Source organism: Pelophylax lessonae (genome assembly GCF_965119305.1).
Source record: "Pelophylax lessonae genome assembly, chromosome: 2".
Lineage (NCBI taxonomy): Eukaryota > Metazoa > Chordata > Amphibia > Anura > Ranidae > Pelophylax > Pelophylax lessonae.
The window spans coordinates 388313390-388333889 of record NC_138769.1 but is presented as its reverse complement, the minus strand read 5'-3'; the positions used below and the strand labels follow the sequence as shown (position 1 = coordinate 388333889).

The following is a 20500-nucleotide window of genomic DNA, read 5'->3' as shown; positions in this document are numbered from 1 at the left end:
TCACAGGATTGCAACCACTTTGTCTTTTCAATGCTCTTTTGAAAAACATTTAAAGAGATCAGTTTGATGTTAATAATTTACAATGTGTGTTTTTCATTTTTGTACTTTTGGGCAAGTATATTTTCTTATTTTATATGATGGCCAATCTTTGCATACCTCAAAGAGTTATTCTTTATCACTGCTTCCAGCAATGCCCAAAAATGCAGTTAAAGAGGTATTCAATCAAAAATTAAAATGTATACATTGCAGCTTACTAATGTGTAAGATAATAGTGGCTTAATTAAAGGGGTTGTAAAGGCAGACTTTTTTTATCTTAATGCATTTTAATGCATTAAGATAAAAAAACCTTCTGTGTGCAGCAGCCTCCCCAACACCCGCTAATACTTACCTAAACCTCATCTCTGTCCAGTGATGTCCACGAGTTCCTCGGCCGTCTGGGACTCTCCCTCCTGATTGGCTGAGATACAGCAGTGATGCCATTGGCCCCCACAGCTGTCAATCAGTCAGTTAGCCAATCAGGCGAGAGGGGTGGGGTGCCCCCATAGCAGAGCTGCTTTCTGTTCTATTTAAACGGGAGGGAGGGGTTAGGAGAAAAAAAAGAGGGCCCTGAGAAGAGGGAAGATCCAGGCTACTCTGTGCAAAACCACTGCACAGAGGAGGGAAGTAGAAAATGTTTATAAAAAAAAAAAAAAAAAAGACTTTACAATCACTTTCATTTTCTTTTTTTAGGCATTTTCCCCCTTTATTTTCACCTGGTGATCCATCCAGTAAGTCTGTTGTTTTTTAAATTTTCTTTAACAGACCAACTTGTCCAGCAAAAGTGTCAGTTAGAAGGTTAAGACAAACCATTTAACACTGATGGGTGCTTACAATGGTTAGCTTTTATCCATTTACGTGAAAGAAAGAAAAAACTGTAACTGCTTAAAAAGTGTTAGCTGGAGTTCAGCTTTATTTGATAGTCAAGTCTATCTAAATCTGCTAGTCTGTCTAACACTACCCTATCTGCAGATTGACAAATGATGCTGTCCAAAGGTTTTCACCATTGCTCCTCAAGTGGAATAGAGACACCCTGAGACTCGAAGTGTGTTACTGGCAAGATCACCCCGGAAAAATAAAGCCAATAAAAGCCTAAAAAGAGAACAAATGTAGCCATTACATTTAAGGATTGGTAAGCTTCAATATATTATCTACTTCAGCCCTTTAGGGTGTACTCATACATCCTTGAGTTGAAGTGGTTACACTAGGATGATGCCAGCATTTTCAGCCAGAGATGGATTTTCTTGTAGAAGTGATCTGAGTGGCTATACAGCCGCTTTATCGCTTCTACAGAGCATGGAATGGGGTCATTGCCGCTTGGTGTACTGAGGCAAACCTGCTCCCTTCTGTAATCTAAAAAAAACAAAAGGTCTCAAACCGACCTCGGTTGAGTAAACTGCTCTGGGGTCTCTATAAAGAGGACCTGTCATTATTCGAGTATAAGCCGAGGCACCTAATTTTACCACAGAAAAGTGGGAAAACTTATTGACTTCAGTATAAGCCTAGAATGGGAAATGCAGCAGCTACTGGACCACCACGAAACAGAAAACGGGGACTGCGGACATGGTACAGGAGATGCAGGGCTGTGGGCATGGTACAGGAGATGGTTCAGGCATGGCACAGGTGATGGCGCAGGCATGGCACAGATGGTACAGGAGATGCAGTGCTGGGGGCATGGTACAGGAGAATGAGGAAATGCAGGGGCTGCGGAGGAGTCTCACTTACTTGTCGGTGAGGCACCTTACATTTAAAAACGGCGCAGCCTGGCGCCATCACGTCACCGTGCATGCGCCGCTGATGCTCGGGAAAGCCCGTACACTTATGGGTATTCCCGGGCAGACGGCGCATGCGCGGTGACGTGTTGGCGCCGGGCGGCACCATTTTTAAAAGGTAAGTGAAACCGTGACTCGAGTATAAGCCAAGGGGGGCTTTTTCAGCATAAAAGAACATGCTGAAAAACTCAGCGTTTACTCGAGTATATACAGTACTTACTGCTATCACAAGTGATGTTGCTTAGTCCTTGTGATAGCAATGAAGTTGCTTTTAAAAAAAGTTTTAAATAAACCAAGCACCCACCGCCTACCTCGCTCACATGGCAATGCAAATGCATACATAGTTTACGCATGCATATGTAAAAACAGTAATTATACCACATGTGAGGTATTCATGCGAACGTCAGAGCGAGAACAATAATTCTAGCGCTAGAACTCCTGTGTAACTCTAAACTGGTAACCTGTAAAGACTTTCAAAGAGTCACCTATGGATCGTCGTTTGTCGCCATTCCATGGCCATACCCAATTTTAAGGCATTACACGTTTGCTATCTCTTTTACTCTGCTTAAAGCGGAGTTCCACCCTAAAATTAAACTTACCTCCATCATCTTCTAGCTCCGGGTCACCTGAAAAACAAATGGATAATCGCAATTTTTTATTTTTTTTATTTACCTGGTTTAGAAGAAAATATACTTACCTTACTTCCTCTTCCTCCCCTCGGCGGCCACGGCGATTCGTCACTTCCTGGTTTTGCAATGATTCCTGGGAGCTGAACGTCATCGCTCCCAGGAATCAATGCGCCTGCACCGGCCCCGACGTCGGTTCCGGTTCAAGCGCGTCATACCTTGCTAAACAGCTTCTGGGCATGCCCAGAAGCTGTGCAGGGATGACGCTGCAGACCCGGAAGTGACGGCGGGGCCGGCGCAGTGCATCGTGGGACAGAAGAGGACGGAAGAGGATGCAGAAGAGGATCGCGCTGGCTTCAAGCTGCCCACACCTGAGATGGCAGCGCTGGACAATACATTTTCAAGGTAAGTATTTCTTCTTGCAGGTAAGTGCAACCCGGGACAGATCAGAGGCTAGCCATTGTGGAATGTACTAGCCCTGACTGTCCCGGGGGTATTTTTATTAAAAAAAAATGTCCCAGGGTGGAACCCCGCTTTAACATAAGCTTTTATATTTTACCGAAAAGTGGGGATTGTATTGTGTTTATGTGCGCTAAAATTGAATAAGTTACTTTTTTCCTAAAGATTTGCATTTCTAAATTGGTTGTGCAAAAATCATGCAACATAATAAATTGTAACACCATTTTATTATCCAGGGTGTTTTCAAAAAATATATAATGTTGGGAGGTTCTAAGTAATTTTCTACCTTTTTTTTAAAAAAAAAAAAAAAAAAAAAGCTTTTTTCTTTCTTTTCCTGAATTAGACTGAGGTAAGGTGGTTATGTTTTTGGATTTATTACTAATTTAGGATTAAAAATCAAAATCCCTTAAAGCTATTTTTCAGGCTTAGTGTCTCTTTAACTAGTTTGTTTGAACCAAGCTGGCCTAAAAAAAAATCTATTATCTACACTAATAAGTGTGCTCACTGGGTGCACTGTATAAACGGTATATAGCCTCAGCTACCAGCCACAAAATTGGGTCAGAAGAAAGTAAATGCTCCTACGCTTGAGGTGGTAATGTGACAGGTGGAAACTGAAGGTCCACTACCACAGGCGCCACAAGGGCTGTGCTGCCACTCTCAGCAGGTCAAGGGAAACCGGAATGGCACCCTAGAGAGAAAAGTAAAGAGGGTGCACCCTCCTAGCGCACGACCTTTGCAAAAAAATGGGTTTTCTTTAATATATATGCTCATCATACTCCTAAATAAGGAAGACCATTCAAGCAGATAAAAGTATAAATGAACCCAGACTTCCACCTGGCGTTGCCTGCGAAGTTGAAATCTGGTTTCATTTATACTTTTATCTGCTTGAATTGTCTTCCTTATTTATGATTATGATGCGCATACATTTTAAATAAAACCCCTTTTTTTGCAAAGGTAGTGCACTAAGTGGGTGCACCCTCTTGACTTTTTCTTTCTAGAGGACAAAATTGAGTCAGGCTGAGCAAGGCTCTGCCATTTATAAGCTTTGTATTTTTTCTAAATGGATACAAATCTTCCTGTAATTGGCTGAGTTTGAGATTGTGACATCATCCTCCCACATCTCAATCTTTTGCATTTACCGGTTTAGTATTTGATAAAATAAATTTGGAGATTTTTAAATCTTAGCCCTCTGATGTGGTCCGCGATCTCACACCAGTGAAGCACATGCCCATGCTCTGGAATGGTGGTTTGGAAAGTTTGCGATCAACAGGTTGCTGACCGGCCATTCCATGGCATCTGAGTGCATGAAGTCAGCTCCGAAAGCGAAGGAAACAGGTGGCCGCGGAGGAAGCAAAAGCCGCATAAGCTGAAACCACAATGCTTCAGTGTGAAAGCAGACTTATAAGGGGGTTCAGGGAGGTTCACCTTCTCTGTTTCTTGTGTGTAACATTCTTACCAAAATTATAAAGAAAATTCCAAAATTTGGGTTGTTCCCATAACAGTAATGGAGGGCAAACCTGGCAATTAGGACACAAGTTCAGGTGGCCCTGGTGAGCAGTATTAGTATCTATATCTCAACATTCTCTCATATTTTAAATTTCCAGAAATGTTTATGCAAAATGTTTGATAGACATTTTCACAAATGTCATGCAACATAGGTATCTGCAACTGTCATCTTTTTTTATTCTACAGTGCTTCTTATTTCAGGAAATATGCAATATGCCATTTTCCAGATAAAAATGTGCATTTTACACGTGGCAGCAAGAGGGTTAAATACATGGCTCTGGCGAAGCTGCAGTATTTCCAAGAAAACTTTTTTTCAGTTAAATATTTGAGAAAAAACAGATGCTCTAAAATGTAACTTGGGTGACCCAGAGCTGTTTGTTGGCTGGCTGTTATTTGACATCCTGTGAATTCTCTGCAGCAATCCGCATTGCTAAAATGAACTGAGACTTCTCAGTGGGGCTGTAACAACCTAACCTGTCAGGTTGTGTTGGAATTTCTGTTTTTAACTTGTGATAAATTTGTCCAACTTTCTATGGCTGCTGAATGGATTGAATCTAAAGCTGTAGTAGGCCTTACATATGAGATCTATTGTGCATGTGAGGCTTTTCACACAACAGTCATTTATTTTTTAATTGAATATGATGCTTTTTTGCAACTTTTTTACATATATTGTACATCTTGTTCTAGTTTTAAAAAAAAAAAGAGTGAACCACATTTGTGAAATACATGCTTTGATAAATGTTTGAGCTTAAAATCTGCTTCAGGTAAATGCTATAATTCTTGTACATCTTAGGACCTGTTCACACCCATTCACCCTTTTTTCTTTGATGGGTTTTCCTGAAACCAATGAAAACACATTCAATTATGTGTCAACATGTGCGTTTTAAGGTGGTTCTGAAGCCTAAAGGTTTTCTGCATTAAGTTAAAAAGACCTTCCACTGTGTATTCATCCCCACCTCCAACACTTACTTGACTTCTGTAACAATCCAGATTTTTGCCTGGCTGCAGGTTTATTATTTTAAAAAAGAAATATGCTTAACAATCACATTAAGATGCACATTGAGCGTTCATACATGTTGAAATTTAGTAGAAAGTGCATTGCAATGCATAAAACGTGCGATGATTCATATTCATGTGTTTTTCATGCATTACCCCGCTGGACCTTCAGAGCCCTTGCCGTAAATGGCGGCTCCCGCGTGCATGTGCGAGAATGACTTCATTGCGGAGCCTGCGAACCCAGAAGAAACACCGGCCAAGATGTCTCAGTGGTGTGCAGGCGCTTCTAGAGGGCTTTGTTCCAAGGTAAGTATTTCATAATGACCTAGTATAGGATGCATACTAGCTCATTATCCTACATGGATTTTTTGTTTGTTTGTTTTTTTTTCTCAGGTTTAAGCTAACTCAGATAACCAAACTTTACATATGTGGTGAGCAGAAAAGGATCTTAGAATGCACACTTCGAGCCTTGATGTGGATGGACTACAGCATCAGAAGACAATGTTTGGGTTCCATTCCTGCCAGCAAAAAACAGAAAGCCAAAGCCTCGTACACACGCACCGATTGTTGGTCGTGAATTTTCGGCCAACGTCCGATCGGCCGATTGTCGGCTTGTTAGTATGATGCTTCCGACAACCGACTGCGACTTTTCGGCCGAACAAAATCTGGTGTGCATGCTATAAAATTTTTGTTGGCCGTCACCAGAACGGCCGATTGTTCCTCAGTCAGTACAGATTTTGGCAGACAAAAATGTGATGAGCAAGACTGGGCATGCTCAGAGAAGAAAAAACACACGAAATGTAAACCAGAACATGACATCACTTCTGCAGTTGGTTGTTGTTGGCTCACAAAATTCGTGTGCAGTCTAGAGCACATTTCAACCAACACAACAACACTGGACAAAAGACAGCCGATTGGTCGGCCAACAATCGGTGCGTGTGTACGAGGCTTTAGGCTGCAGTCTGCAGAAGCTTACCAAAACTGGATACTTTCAGAGATCTAGTAAAAGCCTTTCTTAAACTGCCTTCTTGTACATGACTGTGAGGTCACTGGTCTTTTGTGGCCTTCCCAGTGACTGGATCTGAATTTTAGAAGAAAATCTTTAGAATGTGGTAGAAGGGGAGATTTGCAACATGGTCAGCTAACAACTCTTGGGAAATTGCATAATGCAATAGATCAGGTGGACCGAAATAAAGGAATTTAAAGGTATGTTTGTGAAATCCTCGCTACAAATAATTGAGGTTACCATGATTTCAGGCAATCCAGGGATGTTGGTGATTTCACTAACCATATGGTAACCTATCATCCCCAAGTCAAATGCTCAAATGATGTTGGTGTAGTAACGTTATTTACCTAATTACGATCGCATCTCCTTTGTTTATTTTGGTATGCCAGATTTAGCAGTCTCGCATGTGTCCAGACTACAGTGAAGATCCACAGACCAGCTATAGAGGTCTATCTGACATCTTGGGATCACGTTGTTTTCTAAAGTAAAAAAAAAAGCACCAAAAAATAAAATAATTTAAAAAATCTTTCCTTCTCTGTTCTTTTGTTAAAGTGAATGAGTAACCATGGGGGTTACAAAGTAGCCTTACTATATATCCCTTGCTCATTCATAATAAGGCAAGGGGAAGATTTACTCCTCTTAAGCTGACCATACAATTTTTTTTTATTACATTTTCTTCAGATTTCCCTTTAACTATGTAGTGCAAGGGCCTGCCTGATTGCATACAAGTTAGGTTTAAACTCCTATTATATGTTACCCCCCCCAAAGGAGAACCGTACAAGAAAATTGTAAAATGTATGGCCAGCCTTATACTAAAGGATGCTTTCAGAATCTTATAAACTCTCATTGGCAGATCCCAACAACCAGTGCCAGGGACTTTGCGCCCCCAGGGACTATGGAATGGATCTCATTAAAGATCCGTTCCACACCTTTCTGCAGGATGAGGAGGATGGCAAAAAGCTCATCAGTCGGTGAACATTAAAATGCATGCCGATACACATAGATTTAGACGACAAGCATAAAACTTTTTGCAAATGCACATATTGACATTTGTGTTTTCACTGCATGGATGTATTCATTATGGTGTGAAAGGACCCTAATACTCACCTGTCCCACTGCTTTTGCCACTGATCACTGCCTTGAAGAGATACAGTTGCTGAATAATCGTCTGCATTGGAAACACTTTAGGTAAGCCAGATATGTGGTGCTCCACTGTGCCCCATGGTTCCATTGATGAAAATTGTTGGTGTGGTCAGTGAGACAGGTAAGTAACAAAGCAGGACTGTAAACTAAGAATTTATATGTAAAAAAAAAAAATCTTTAATACATTTTAAACTTCTCTTATGTTCTTTTGAACATTTCCTTTTATGCTACAGCTACTATATAGCATTTAGGCAGTGCATACATGGACAGCAGTGCCATTTTTGACCACCTGCCTCTGTTCTCTTCCTAAACACCACTTGCGGATCCCATGTATGTGTACCTTGCTCAATTGTTCTGCCATAGTCCTGAAACAGTTTGATACAGCATTATTGTTTTTTACTAGTGCCTATATAGAAACTCAGTGATGCATGTGCAGTACACAAACTGCCCTGAGAAATCACAAACTGCAGATGCTATGTTTTTTTTTTTAAATCGAATATACAGCTAGAAATGGGAGTGAAAGGATTAGATTTTGCTTTTTATGTAAACTTGCCTCTGGGGTAAAGATTCACTTTAGGAGGCTGCTTTTACAAGCAGTATTTTAAATAGCATTTAGGTGGTGACAGGGTTGCTTTATGTCTTTGTTACTCTTTTTTCTGTGCTTCCATGCCCGGTTCTATTTTTGTGTTTTTTTTTTTCTCTAACCTGTATCTTGCTAGGATGAACATTAGTATGTGGCACCAGTAATTTTTATGAAGCCTGTAGGGAACACAAATGTGGGGGCATTAGTTTAATGGCTGTGATTCTAAACCGTGTCCTGTCACATGCTTGTAGTTGCTGATATAGCATACCTGTAGTCTCTGATTTGTCTCTTGTAGCATGCCATACATTTTGTGTGACTTTTTGGCAATGTCATGGACTGCACTTGAGACTCCCACTATCAATTGAGTTTATTATAACTCAGTTTATTCGCCCAGTCCAATATTTTCCAAAATCAGATATTGGATCACGCTTTGTTCTTAATACAGCTTCATACAACTTTTAAATAGTTTGCAGCAGAATGTTGTATCATCCTTCTATTAGAACATCTTTAACTGCTTTAGACATGCTCTTCAAGGGTTCATTTACATGTGTGAGTAGGGGGTGGTGAAGGCAGCGGTTCAAGCCATGTTTTTAACACTCCCCAACCACCCACCCACATCCTATGGCTACGATGCTGTGCTTCGGGTCTATGGCAAAAATGAACCACTTCCTGTCTATCATATAGCAAAATTATGGCTGCAAAGTGGTTAAATTATCCTGACTGGGCATCATCATGACTTCCAGCAGGATGCACTGCTAATGTGCACCCCGGCGGTCGGGGATGCCGCGTGTCTCTCAGACACAGCCCATCCCCGATCATTTTAACAGCTAATGAAATCGGGTGAGGAGGAGAGCAGGGATCAGTGAGTGAATTACTTTTTTTTTTTTAAATTGCTACACACATTACTGTGCACAACACGCCCCCCCAATAAAGCAAACCTGTCACACAGTCCACCTAGATCTGTCACACAGGCCATCAGTACCGCTGTCGGGAACCTGTCACTCAGGCCATCAGTGCCACCATCAGTGATCTGTCACACAGGCCATCAATACCAGCCACCATGTCCAAAAGATTTTTTTTACATCTGAGGAGGCATTTAAAATCCTTACTATGTCGGATGAGGAGAACAGTGGGAAGCTCTCATTATCCGAATATGGTTTGGAATTTGAGCCAGTAGAGGGTAGTGGGTTGGGGACGGAATCAGAGGAGGAAACAGTCCCTCCTAAAAGAATGGGAACAAGATTAGATGACCTGCCTACCACCAGCAGCGCCATACACCCCAAAGGCACCAACACAAACTGAGCTAGACCCCAGGAAGAGGAGCCCAGTACTACCACTGGAATAACACACCAAACCAGAGGAATCTGGGCCCAGACCTACCTTCCTGATGCCCTGGCAAAGCCCTGTAAACACACAAATGTAGAGCGCTAAAAAACCACTGGCATATGAAGGGTGAATGCAAAACTACCAGACAGGGGAGGGGGAAGGGAGATGGGAAAATCTCAAAGAAAGGGGACTTCTATATAAAATAAATACCAGTAGATAATGTATAAAAGTCCCAAATCTGGATGTCCAATGGCACTGAGCAGCTCTTCTCAGAAGTGAGGAAGACTCTGAAGCAGAAAAAAACAAAAAGAAAAGCGCTCTAAGTGCAGACAAATTTATTATAAAATAAGAACAATAGCTGTAGCAACTCACAAGATGCCACGGTATTCAGGCTTTTTTGCATCAAATATTATATGAAGCTCCTCTAGGTGGTGCCATCTATCCATACTACAGGCAGTATACGCTGAAACACCGTCCGTCACATGGAAAGAAGAGAGCCGGCTATCTCTTAGCAGCGTTCGGGGAGGCAACTGCGGTGTGGAGATGGAGAGAAGAATGCGGGCACGTCACCAGGGAGCTGGAATGCTTGGTATGATCGGCATGCATGACGCGCGTTTCTGAGCATGCGCAGGGTCCCGATCGGACATGCGCGCTCTTTCATCAGGTGCTGGATCGGTGAGTACCATGCTACCCCTCGGTCTATGGCATTTTCTGTCGGGGGCCTCTGTTTTGGGGTTGGCAGTCTATTTTGGAGTCTGATATCCCCCTCATGTCTGTCTGCATGGTTCCCATGTGTCCCTCACGGTCCCTGCGGGGGCGCTATAGTGGTCCTGCCGCAGTGTGGGGGTTTGCGGCGGTCCCTGTGTCCCTTGTGTGTGCTTATGCAACGTTTGGGGGTTCAGACATGTTTGTGGGGGCCGCAGCGGTGTAAAATCGCAGGCCGCCATTTCGGGTGTGGGTAGGCTGTTTGGCCTCATGTAAGGGCAGCAGCCATTTTCTCTGTAATGCATTGGCGCCCTTTCGGGCGCCATCTTTAGTGTGGGCAATGTGTTTTTCCCATGTGCTCGGCGGCCATTTTCTCGGAGCCTCCCCCCATAGACTTCCATAGGCAACCATTTTCTTGTGGCTCAGACCTATGTTCGGCCTCTAGTGGCGTGACATCACTTCCTTTCTTTAGGCACTCAGATCGAGCTGGCAGTGTGGTATTGTATAGATACACTTCTGGGGGGCTTTTCTGCTATTTTTGTGGGTTTATATCTCTGCTGGCAGTATATCCTTCAGTGCTTAGTAGCACAGGCTAGTCATTAATTGCGGTACATTGTGGTGGGAACCGCCGCTATCGCCGATTTAAAGGGCCAGCATCATAAAATTTCTAAGTCTGTTTTATGGAGTCCCAGGATAGCAAATTCCCCCCAGCTCTGGTGGAGGGCTCAGGTACTCCTGAATCCTCTGCAATAGTCTAGCTTCTGCTGCACTTGCGACTTTAGCGTCCAAAGTGGATCTGTTGATGTCTGAGCGGGCTTCTAAGAAAAGGCCCAGGCTTTCGCAAATTTCTGATTCGGAGCTAGATATGGTTGCCACGGACAATGTACCCCCTGAGGGGTCTCAGTCCTCTCAGTCGGATGGGGGGGGGAGGAGGAGGCCAGAGAACGCGTGTCAATGTCTGCGCTCATTAGCTCTGTTAATGACACGCTACATTTAGAAGATGAGCCCCACCCGCCGGGTAAGCAGTCTTCCTTTGGGACCCGCAGAACCCAGAAGTCGGTTCAGGTGTTCCCCTGTCCCGCTGAGTTTAACGAAACAGTGAACGAACAATGGCGCAATTTAAAGCGCAATTTTGTGGTGCGTAAGCGGTTTCAGTACCGTTATCCCTTTGCGTCTCCAACGGATTCGCGCTGGACTGTGGCCCCTAAGGTGGACCACACGGTATCCAGGTTAAACAAAGCCACTCTGATGCCCGTGGAGGATTCTCCGGTGTTCAGGGACCCTGCGGATAGGCGAGTGGAATCTCTTACCCGCCATTCCTAAATGGTGGCAGGTTCCTTGATGAAACCCGTGTTCGCCTCAGTAATGGTCTCTCAGGCTGTGGTGGAGTGGACTAAGGTGCTGAGACGCACCCTTGTGGCTGATTCCGCCCCTCCTGCTACTCTGGAGATGGTGGACCAAATTATTCAGGTTGTTTTATACCTGTGTGACGCGGCCTTGGATGAGTGAGGTCCCTTTAGTCTGCGGTCAGAGTGACGATCCGTCGCATCATGTGGTTGAAAAACTGGTCGGCCGATCAGACTTCCAAGAAGACAGTGCCTGACATCCCTTATGCAGGGAATTGCTTTTTTGGGGACTCCCTGGACGAATTGGTTAAGGGGGTCACTGGGGGTAAAAGCACACTGCTGCCCCAGGTGTCCAGGGGCAAGTCTTTCTGCGGTAAGCGGGGCCCTTCCTTTAAACCTAACCAGGGGTCCTTTCGTGCCTTCAAGGCACAAGACAAGGGCAAACCCTTCAAGGCCTCTGGTGGCCAGAAGAAGCCTTGGGCGGGTAAGCCTAAAGCCATCCAAACTGGCACGGCAGCCCAGTCGGCCTCGACCTGAAAGGGCGCCCCTCACCCGTTTCAGGAGTGGGGGGATGTCTGCACTGTTTTCCCGAACCTTGGCTGGCCAAGATTCAGGACAGATAGGTTTAGGAACTAATTCGGTTAGGGTACAAGATCGAATTTCGATCGCGCCCAGCAGACAGATTCTTTCCCTCAAATCTTCATTTGGCCCCAGATAGTTTCCAAGATCTCCAACGGGCGGTTCAGGATCTCCTCGCCCAGGGGTGATCGTTCAGGTGCCACATCGGGACAGGTTTCAGGGTTTTTACTCAAATCTGTTCACAGTGCCTAGAAAGGAGGGCAAGGTGCGTCCAATTCTGGACTTAAAGTTTCTGAACCACTTCGTGCGGGTTCAAAAGTTCCGCATGGAATCCCTCCGACCGGTGGTGGCCTCCCTGAGCCCGGGAGATTTCCTAGCTTCCATCGACCTCAAGGATGCGTATTAACACATCCCCATTTACGAAGGTCCTCAGAGGTACCTCCGGTTTGAAATCCCGGAGGAGCGCTATCAGTTCGTGACGTTACCTTCGGCTCCAAGGGTATTTACCAAAGTGCTGGCTCCTGTCCTGGCCCTGTTGCTGGCGCAGGGGATTGCAATCCTTGGGTATCTGGACGATCTCCTGTTAAGGTCGAGTTCCAGTGCCATTGCACGATCTGTCAACCACAGATGCTCCAGGACTTTGGGTGGACCATCAATTTTCAGAAGTCGACATTGTCTCCTTCTGTTTGCCTAGGGATGGTTCTGGACTCCGCCCAAGCAAAAGTGTTCCTGCCGGAGAACGAGGTTAGGTCCCTCAGGGACAACGAATCCTCATCGCTCAGGACCTGCATGCCTGGGATTCCTGCACACACGATCTCTGCAAGCTGAGCCTCTGGCCAGGTGGGACATGCATCCTCATTCCTTGGAAGGGAGGATATCTTTGAGCCACCAGGTAGTGGCTCTAGTCTCCGGCTCTGACGGAAGGGAAATTCTTCCAGCCGTTATGGACGGTGATCACCACGGACGCCAGCCTGTCGGGCTGCGGTGGTGTTCTGGGCAATTTGTCTGCCCAGGGCACTTGTTCGGAGGAGGAATCCTCCCTACCGATAAATGTCTTGGAACTGCGAGCGATCAGACTGTTTGCTCTGTTGGTCGGATCATCTTCGGGGCCGCCCTGTGCGTGTGCAGACGGACAACGCAACTGTCAGGGCCCAGATTCGAACCCAGGTCTATGGTTGCTTCGTGCAGCGCTTCTTCTTGCTGAGCTATCCAGCAGCTGATATCTATGCATTCTAAATCTATGTGGTAACTTAGACCTTTTCCAGTTTCCTGCCTAGTTCCTTACCCAGCCATCTGTGAACTCTGAACCTTTCCGATGGAGCCACTGGATATGTGCACGCCTTCCGCGTGTATGAAGGCAAAGACTTCCAGCTCCAGCCCCCTGAATGCCCAACATATATCGGAACCAGTAGGAAAATTAGCTGGCATCTGGCATACCCCCTGTTCAAAAAAAGGATATCCTATATATGTGGACAACTATTGCACCACTTTGCCCTTTTTTCGCCACCTGTACCGTGGAAAACCCCTGGCCTGTGGTACCGCCAGAAAAAACAGGAAGGGCTTCCCACAAAATTTTGTCACAAATGCTACAAAGGGGGGAATCAGCATTTCTGAGAAATGAGGAAATGTTGAACGTGAAGTGGAGGGACAAGAAAGAGGTTTGTCATGGCCACCATCCACAATGACACCTTGGTGGAGATTCACAGAAGACGCGGCTCCATTGTAAAGCCAGATTGTGTCCACTATCATAATCAGTTCATGGGGGGGTTGATTTAAACGACCAGATGCTACAACCATATTCATCAACCCGAAAGTCTTGATACTGGTATAAAAAAATTGCATTTCATCTTTATGGCCATGTATAATTCATATGTCTGCTATCAGAATTCAACAGACGGCCAACTCATCACCTACCTTAAATATATTGAAGATATCTTCACTGCCATGATTTACCAGTGGACTCCTCAGCGCATGTGGGGGATAAGGCAAGACACCTCTCATAGTGTAATATGTTTAATTAAAATTAATTTATTAATTTCATAAAAACAGCAAATAACTCTCATTTGAGCAGAATATAATCAGCATATCATATATCTTCCAGTAGAATGCACGTGTGTTGGTTTCCAACCAACAAAATGGCCGCCATGTCCCCGTCCGTGTTGACGTCACACACCGTAGACTCCTCCTTGACGTGGAGGAGGGGGCAGAACAAAGAGCTGCTGACTGACAGTCAGAAGCTCTCTGTGCACGGAGCTCTGAGAACCGAGCAATCGGTGTTGTTTGATCACTCGGTTCTCAGCGTAGAGGCTGGTATGCAGCGGGAGCATTTTGATAACTGTTGGCTACCATTCTATTCCATAAGTGGTTCATTCAGACCCTCATGCTGAGAGGCCGCATATGTGTGTTCAGCCGGCGTGAAGAGGTTAATGCATTCTCTGCATTGAGGTTAAAAAAAAAAAAAAACATATTTAGCTCCTCTAAATTCTTGCCTGATCTCGATCTGGCGCTGCTGTTTCTCCCTCCTCACTGGACTCAGGAGCAGAGGGAGCCATTGGCTCCTGCTGCTGTCAGTCAAATCCAGTGAGGAGGGAGCCGAGGATTGGGATGGGCTGCATTGTGTGTCAACAGACGCACACAGCGCGGCTCAGGATTGAGTCTGTAGGTGCCACAGTAGGAAGCCATTTCCTATGGTGGAACACAGAGAAGAGGAGGAGTCCAGGGTGCTGGCCCGGCTGTTCTGTAAGTATGTGTATTATAAAAAAAACTTTTACAATCACTTTTTAATCAATTTACTAGACTGGTCAATAATTGCACGGCTGTGAAATGGCTGGGAAGTGACGTCACCTATAGAGCTGCTATGGGGCTTCTGTTGTCGAAAGCCTCCTGTACCTGCCTCCATGCTGAAACCGTCGCTGACAGCTGATGCTGGGACCGGACCAGATGGGCTGCAAAATAAGTAAGTATAGCGATTTTTTTTTTTCTTTTTTTTTTTTTTTTCTATAGGGTTAGATTAGATTTAGAATTTGGCACAGAGCAGGTTTAGCATTAATTAGGTTTTGCCTGGACTTCTTTTAAGGTTACATTAAAGGTTACATAATCAAGTTCTTATAATTACAAGTTTAAAGTATCAGATATTGTTGGCTTGGTTTCCGGCCGGCAGCCATGTTTGTGTAGTCTGTGACGTCAGTGGCCATTTTCCCTTAGTCCGGCGGGACGCTGGAGCCACGTGGTGTTGCCGGGGCTCCTCCTCTTATTCCCAGGGTATATGAACCGGATTGACACTGATGGAAGTTGCTAAGTCCTGAATATTCGGCGCTGCTCCGGCTTGTAGTGGTGAGTCCTCGGGGGGTCCTTATTTTCTTTCTCTCTGCAAATAGGTGCCCTGAGTGTGGGGGGATCCAAAGTTGTGCCAAAAAACGTTTTTCTCTTACGTTCTGACAGTCGCCGCCCATTCATACAGTCTTCACGATTGGGTATTGGCCTTCTCTGTAGGAGCAAGTTAGGCAGTAATTTTGTTAATACCAAAAAAATTAACCTATAGACACACCCACAGGGGGCTGTCCCTCTGGCCTATATCCTCCAGCCAGTACCACTCTAATCCAGTTCTTTGCTGCCTAGCGTCAGGAGTAGGCTAGGTTTTCCCTGCTGGGACTTAGTGTCTCATTTTTTTTTTTTCTTGTTTTATTTCTGAAAAGTGTTTTATCTTTTAAGAATAGCTTTTTATTTTTTCTCACCTACGCTAGTTAGTCAGAATTTGGAGTACTACAAGCGTCAGCAGAACTGGGCCTCATACTGGTTAATATAGAACCTTATGGAGTCCCAGTCTGCCATCGAGCGTCGCAGGCTTTTGGTACGCCCAGGCCTCGCAACGACAGTGCCCCTAGAAGCGGAGACGAGCCTGCAAAGTTTTTCTATCTTTGCTGGGATGTCTCCACGTTGGAACGCCCGGGGTTGCTAGCATCCTTCCTAGCTGACGGCACCCCTACCCAGGTGGGAGGTCTCCCGTGTCTGAGCAGTGTGGTGAGTACTACTACCACTCTGTCCCTGGGAAAAGGTTTTTGAGGGGGTATTCTGGGGATGGTGGTACATGTAAAGTTTGCTGTAATATCCCCCTCATGGCCGTGGGATGGCCCCCTGTGTCTTACCTTCCCAGTCCCTGTGGGGCGTTCCTGCGGTGCAGACCGCAATACGGAGGGGTATGGGGGGCTTCCTTCTGCCCGGGGGTGCTCTGTGCAGATCCCGGTGGGGGCCAGTGCGGGTGTTTTCTGCGGCGTTTGGCGCTGTTTCGCCCGGCCGCCATGTTTAAGGGCTGGCTGTTTGGCCTCACAGTGAGGGCAGCGGCCATTTTCCATCATCATTGGCAGCGCCGATCGGGCACCATCTTTATTGTGGGTGGATGTCATGTCTGGGCAGTGGCCATTTTCTAAGTGCTTTTCCTCCATTTGACTCTTATCAGGCACCATTTTTTTTTTGGCTCAGGGCTGGCTTTTGCCTCTAGGGGCGTGAGGTCACTTCCTCTTTATAATTAGCTTTCTCAAAAGCAGCGTGGCAAGTATAGGGACACTGTGGGGGTATTTTACTGGTTTTCTCTGGCTATATTTCTGCTAGCACTCTTTTGTCAGTTTAGCTTTAGTTAAGAGAAGGGTCTCCACCTGTAGTGCAGTTTGCGATAGGGGTCTGCGGGAACCGCCGTTTTAAAGGGCCAGTGTCATTTTTTTGAACTTTGCTAATATGGAGTCCCAGGATAGTAAATTCCCCACAGACCTAGTTGGTGGTTCAGATACTCCTGATCCCACTTCCTTAGCCTCTTTATCTGCTGCACTTGCGACTTTAGTGTCAAAAGTTGATCTGCTGATGTCTGACCGAGTTACAAAGAAACAGCCTATTCCCTCTCAGTCTTCTGACTCAGAGCCTGAATTGGTTGCCACGGGCTACGTCCCCCTTGAGAGGTCCCCGTTTTCTCAGTCAGATGTGGAGGATTCTTCCTCTGGGATAGCACGTGACCGCGCTGCGGTAGACGCACTTATTAGCTCCGTTAAGGAGAATTTAAATCTTGATGATGAGCCCTCCATGGTAGTTAAGTGGATTTCCTTTCGGGACCCGCAAGGCCCCGAAATCGGGTCAGGTTTTTCCTTGTCCCGAGGAGTTTCAGGAAACGGTAAATGACCAATGGCTTTGCATTAAGCAGACGCTGGTAGTACCTAAGAGAATTGAGTACCGTTATCCCTTTGCGGATTCGGTTGATACTCGGTGGACTGTGGTTCCTAAAGTGGACCACACTGTTTCCAGACTGAATAAATCCACCTTGATGCCTGTGGAAGACTGCCCGGTGTTTAAGGACCCGGCAGACAGACGGGTGGAAACGCTTTCCCGCCACATGTATATGGTGGCAGGTTCCTTACTGAAACCGGTGTTCGCCTCAGTGATGGTCTCTCAGACTATCGCAGAATGGGCCAAGGTGCTTAGGCGCACTCTGGTAGCAGAGTTGGTTTCTGCTGCTGCGCTAGACATGTTGGATCAATTGGCACAGGCCTTGATGTACCTGTGTGACGCGGCTTTGGACGAGGCTCCTTTGGTCGCACGTCTATCTCCGGTCGGGATTGCAATCCGCCACATTATTTGGCTGAAATGCTGGTCGGCCGACCACGTTTCTAAGAAGACAGTGTCTGACATCCCTTATGCGGGTGATCGTCTTTTTGGTGACTCGCTGGATGAGCTGATCAAGGGGCTTACTGGGGGTAAGAGTACTCTCTTGCCTCAATTCTTGAAAGGTAAATCTCCCTACGCTAAGCAGGGTCCCTCCTTTAAGACTCACCGGGGGTCTTTTTGTGCCTTCGGGGCACTGGTAAAGGGTAAGTCCTTCAAAGCCTCCGGTGGTCACAAGAAATTTTGGGCGGATAAGCCCAAAACGGGTTAGGCTTGGCAGGCAACCCAGTCCACCCCTTCCTGAAGGGACGCCCTCACCCGTATCAGGGGTGGGGGGACGTCTGTGTTGTTTTCCCGAGCCCTGGCTGTCCGACATTCAGGACAGGTGGGTTCGCGAGCTCATTCATTCAGGGTACAAGATCGAGTTCCGATCTCGCCCCGCAGACAGATTCTTTCCATCAAATCTCCATTTGACATGAACTTTGACTGTGTTGGTCCCTCCGCGGGACAAGTTTTGAGGGTTTTACTCCAATCTGTGCTCAGTACCCAGAAAAGAGGGCAAGGTGCGTCCGATTTTGGACCTAAAGTTACTGAACCGCTTATTGCGGGTACAGGAGTTCCTGATCGAATCCATCCGGTCGGTGGTGGCATCTCTGAGTCCAGGGGAATTCATGGCTTCCATTGACCTAAAAGATGCATATCTGCACATCCTTTTTTCCGAGGTTCATCAGCGGTATCTCCGCTTCGCAATCGCAGATGAGCATTACCAGTTCGTGTCATTGCCCTTCAGTCTCGCTTCGGCTCCAAGGGTGTTCACCAAGGTTTTGGCTCCTGTGTTGGCTCTGCTACGGGCCCGAGATCCTTACCAGGGGGGACAGGCATTATCAGTCTTGGACAGAAGGATTTCTCTAAGCCACCAGGTGAGATCGGATCTTTTGTGGTGGCTCCAGTCACCGATTCTGACACAAGGAAAGTCCTTCCAGCCGTTATTGTGGACGGGTCTCTCCACGGATGCCAGCCTGTCGGGCTGTGGTGGACTTCTGGGCACGATTTGTGCCCAAGGGACGTGGTCGGGGGAGGAGTTTTCCCTGCCGATAAATGTCCTAGAGCTCCGGGCAATCGAGCTCTGTTTGTTCCATTGGTCGACTCGGATTCAGGGCTGCCCTGTACGAGTGCAGACGGATAACGCCACAGCGGTGGCGTACGTCAATCATCAGGGGGGCACCAGGAGTGCCCGGGCGGCCAGGGAAGTGGCTGAGATTCTGTCTTGGGCCGAATCACATGTTCCAGCGATTTCGGCCGTCCACATTCCAGGTGTGAAAAACTGGTAGGCGGACTATCTGAGCTGCCAGACCCTGGATCAGGGGGAATGGTCCTTACACCCGGAGGTGTTTCACCTTCTGTGTATCCGGTGGGGGTCTCCAGACGTGGATCTGTTAGCATCTCGTCTCAACAAAGTGGAAAGGTTTGTGGCTCGATCTTGCGATCCTCTGGCGTTCGTGTTAGTGGTGCTGTGGCATCGGTATCGGCTAATGTATGCCTTTCCTCCGATTCAAATGTTGTCCAGGTTCCTCCGCAGGTTAGCCTCAGAACAGATTCTGGGGATTCTGGTAGCTCCAGACTGGCCACGTCAGTCTTGGTACGTGGACATTGTGCAGATGGTTGTTGAACCTCCTTGGCGGCTGCCACTAAAACGATCTTCTGTCTCAGGGACCGATCTTCCATCCTGCTTTACAGTCGCTGGCTTTGACGGCTTGGCTGTTAAAAGCCAAGTCTTGAGAGACGGGTACCTCGTCGGCTACCATTCCTACCTTGCTAAGAGCTAGAAAAGCTTCTTCTGGGAAGATTTATCATCGCACCTGGAGGGATATTTTGCCTGGTGTGAGTCACAAGGTCTTCACCCCCGCTCCTTTTCAGTGGCGAGGGTTTTGGCCTTCCTACAGACTAAGGTGGATCAGCGCCTGGCGCTGACCACGATGAAAGACCAAAAAGGATCATTTCACGATGAAAGACCAATTGTCGGCCTTGGCCATTCTTTTTCAGCACCTTTTGGCATCTAATTCCTTGATTCCCACCTTTATTCACGGGGTGCGTCATCTGGCTCACCCGAGGAAGGCTCTCGTTTTACAACGGCCTCCCTTTGAGAACATCATAGAGGTTCCTCTGCCTGTGTTGTCACAGAAATTTGCCTTTCTAGTGGCGATCACATCTGCTCGCAAAGTGTCTGAGTTGGCGGCTCTGTCTTGCCGCTCCCCTTATCTGGTTGTTCATAGGGATAAAGTGGTCCTGCAACCAAATCAGTCTTTTCTTCCTAAGGTGGTTTCAGCCTTCCACCTCAATGAGGATATTGTGTTGCCTTCGCTTTGTGCAAAGCCTAAGCATCCGAAGGAATTTGCCTTGCATTCCTTGGACTTGGTCCAGGTGATCAAGGTTTACTTTTCCGCCACAGACTCTCTTTCCGGAAGTCGGATTGTCTGTTTGTCCTTCCTGAAGGACCTCGGAAGGGTACAGCGGCGTCTGCGGCAACCATTTCCAAATGGATCAGACAGACGATTGTGCAGACCTATTCGATTAAGGGTCGGGTTCCTCCCTTCCCTGTTATGGCGCACTCCACTAGAGCAGTTAGTGCGTCTTGGGCTTTTCGCCATCGGCGTCAGTGGCTCAGGTGTGCAAAGCGGCGACCTGGTCGTCTGTACACACCTTTCCTAAGTTTTACAAACTTGATGTGTTGACATCCTCGGATGCTTCTTTTGGCCACAAGGTTTTGAGTG

General features: G+C 46.4%; 1 protein-coding gene across 1 annotated transcript in view; it reads left to right on the top strand.

Moving 5' to 3' along the window:
* The window catches only part of SCML2 (Scm polycomb group protein like 2), a 277149-nt gene that overhangs the window by 119154 nt on the left and 137495 nt on the right, over positions 1–20500 (top strand). The gene's annotated exons all lie outside the window — the stretch shown is intronic.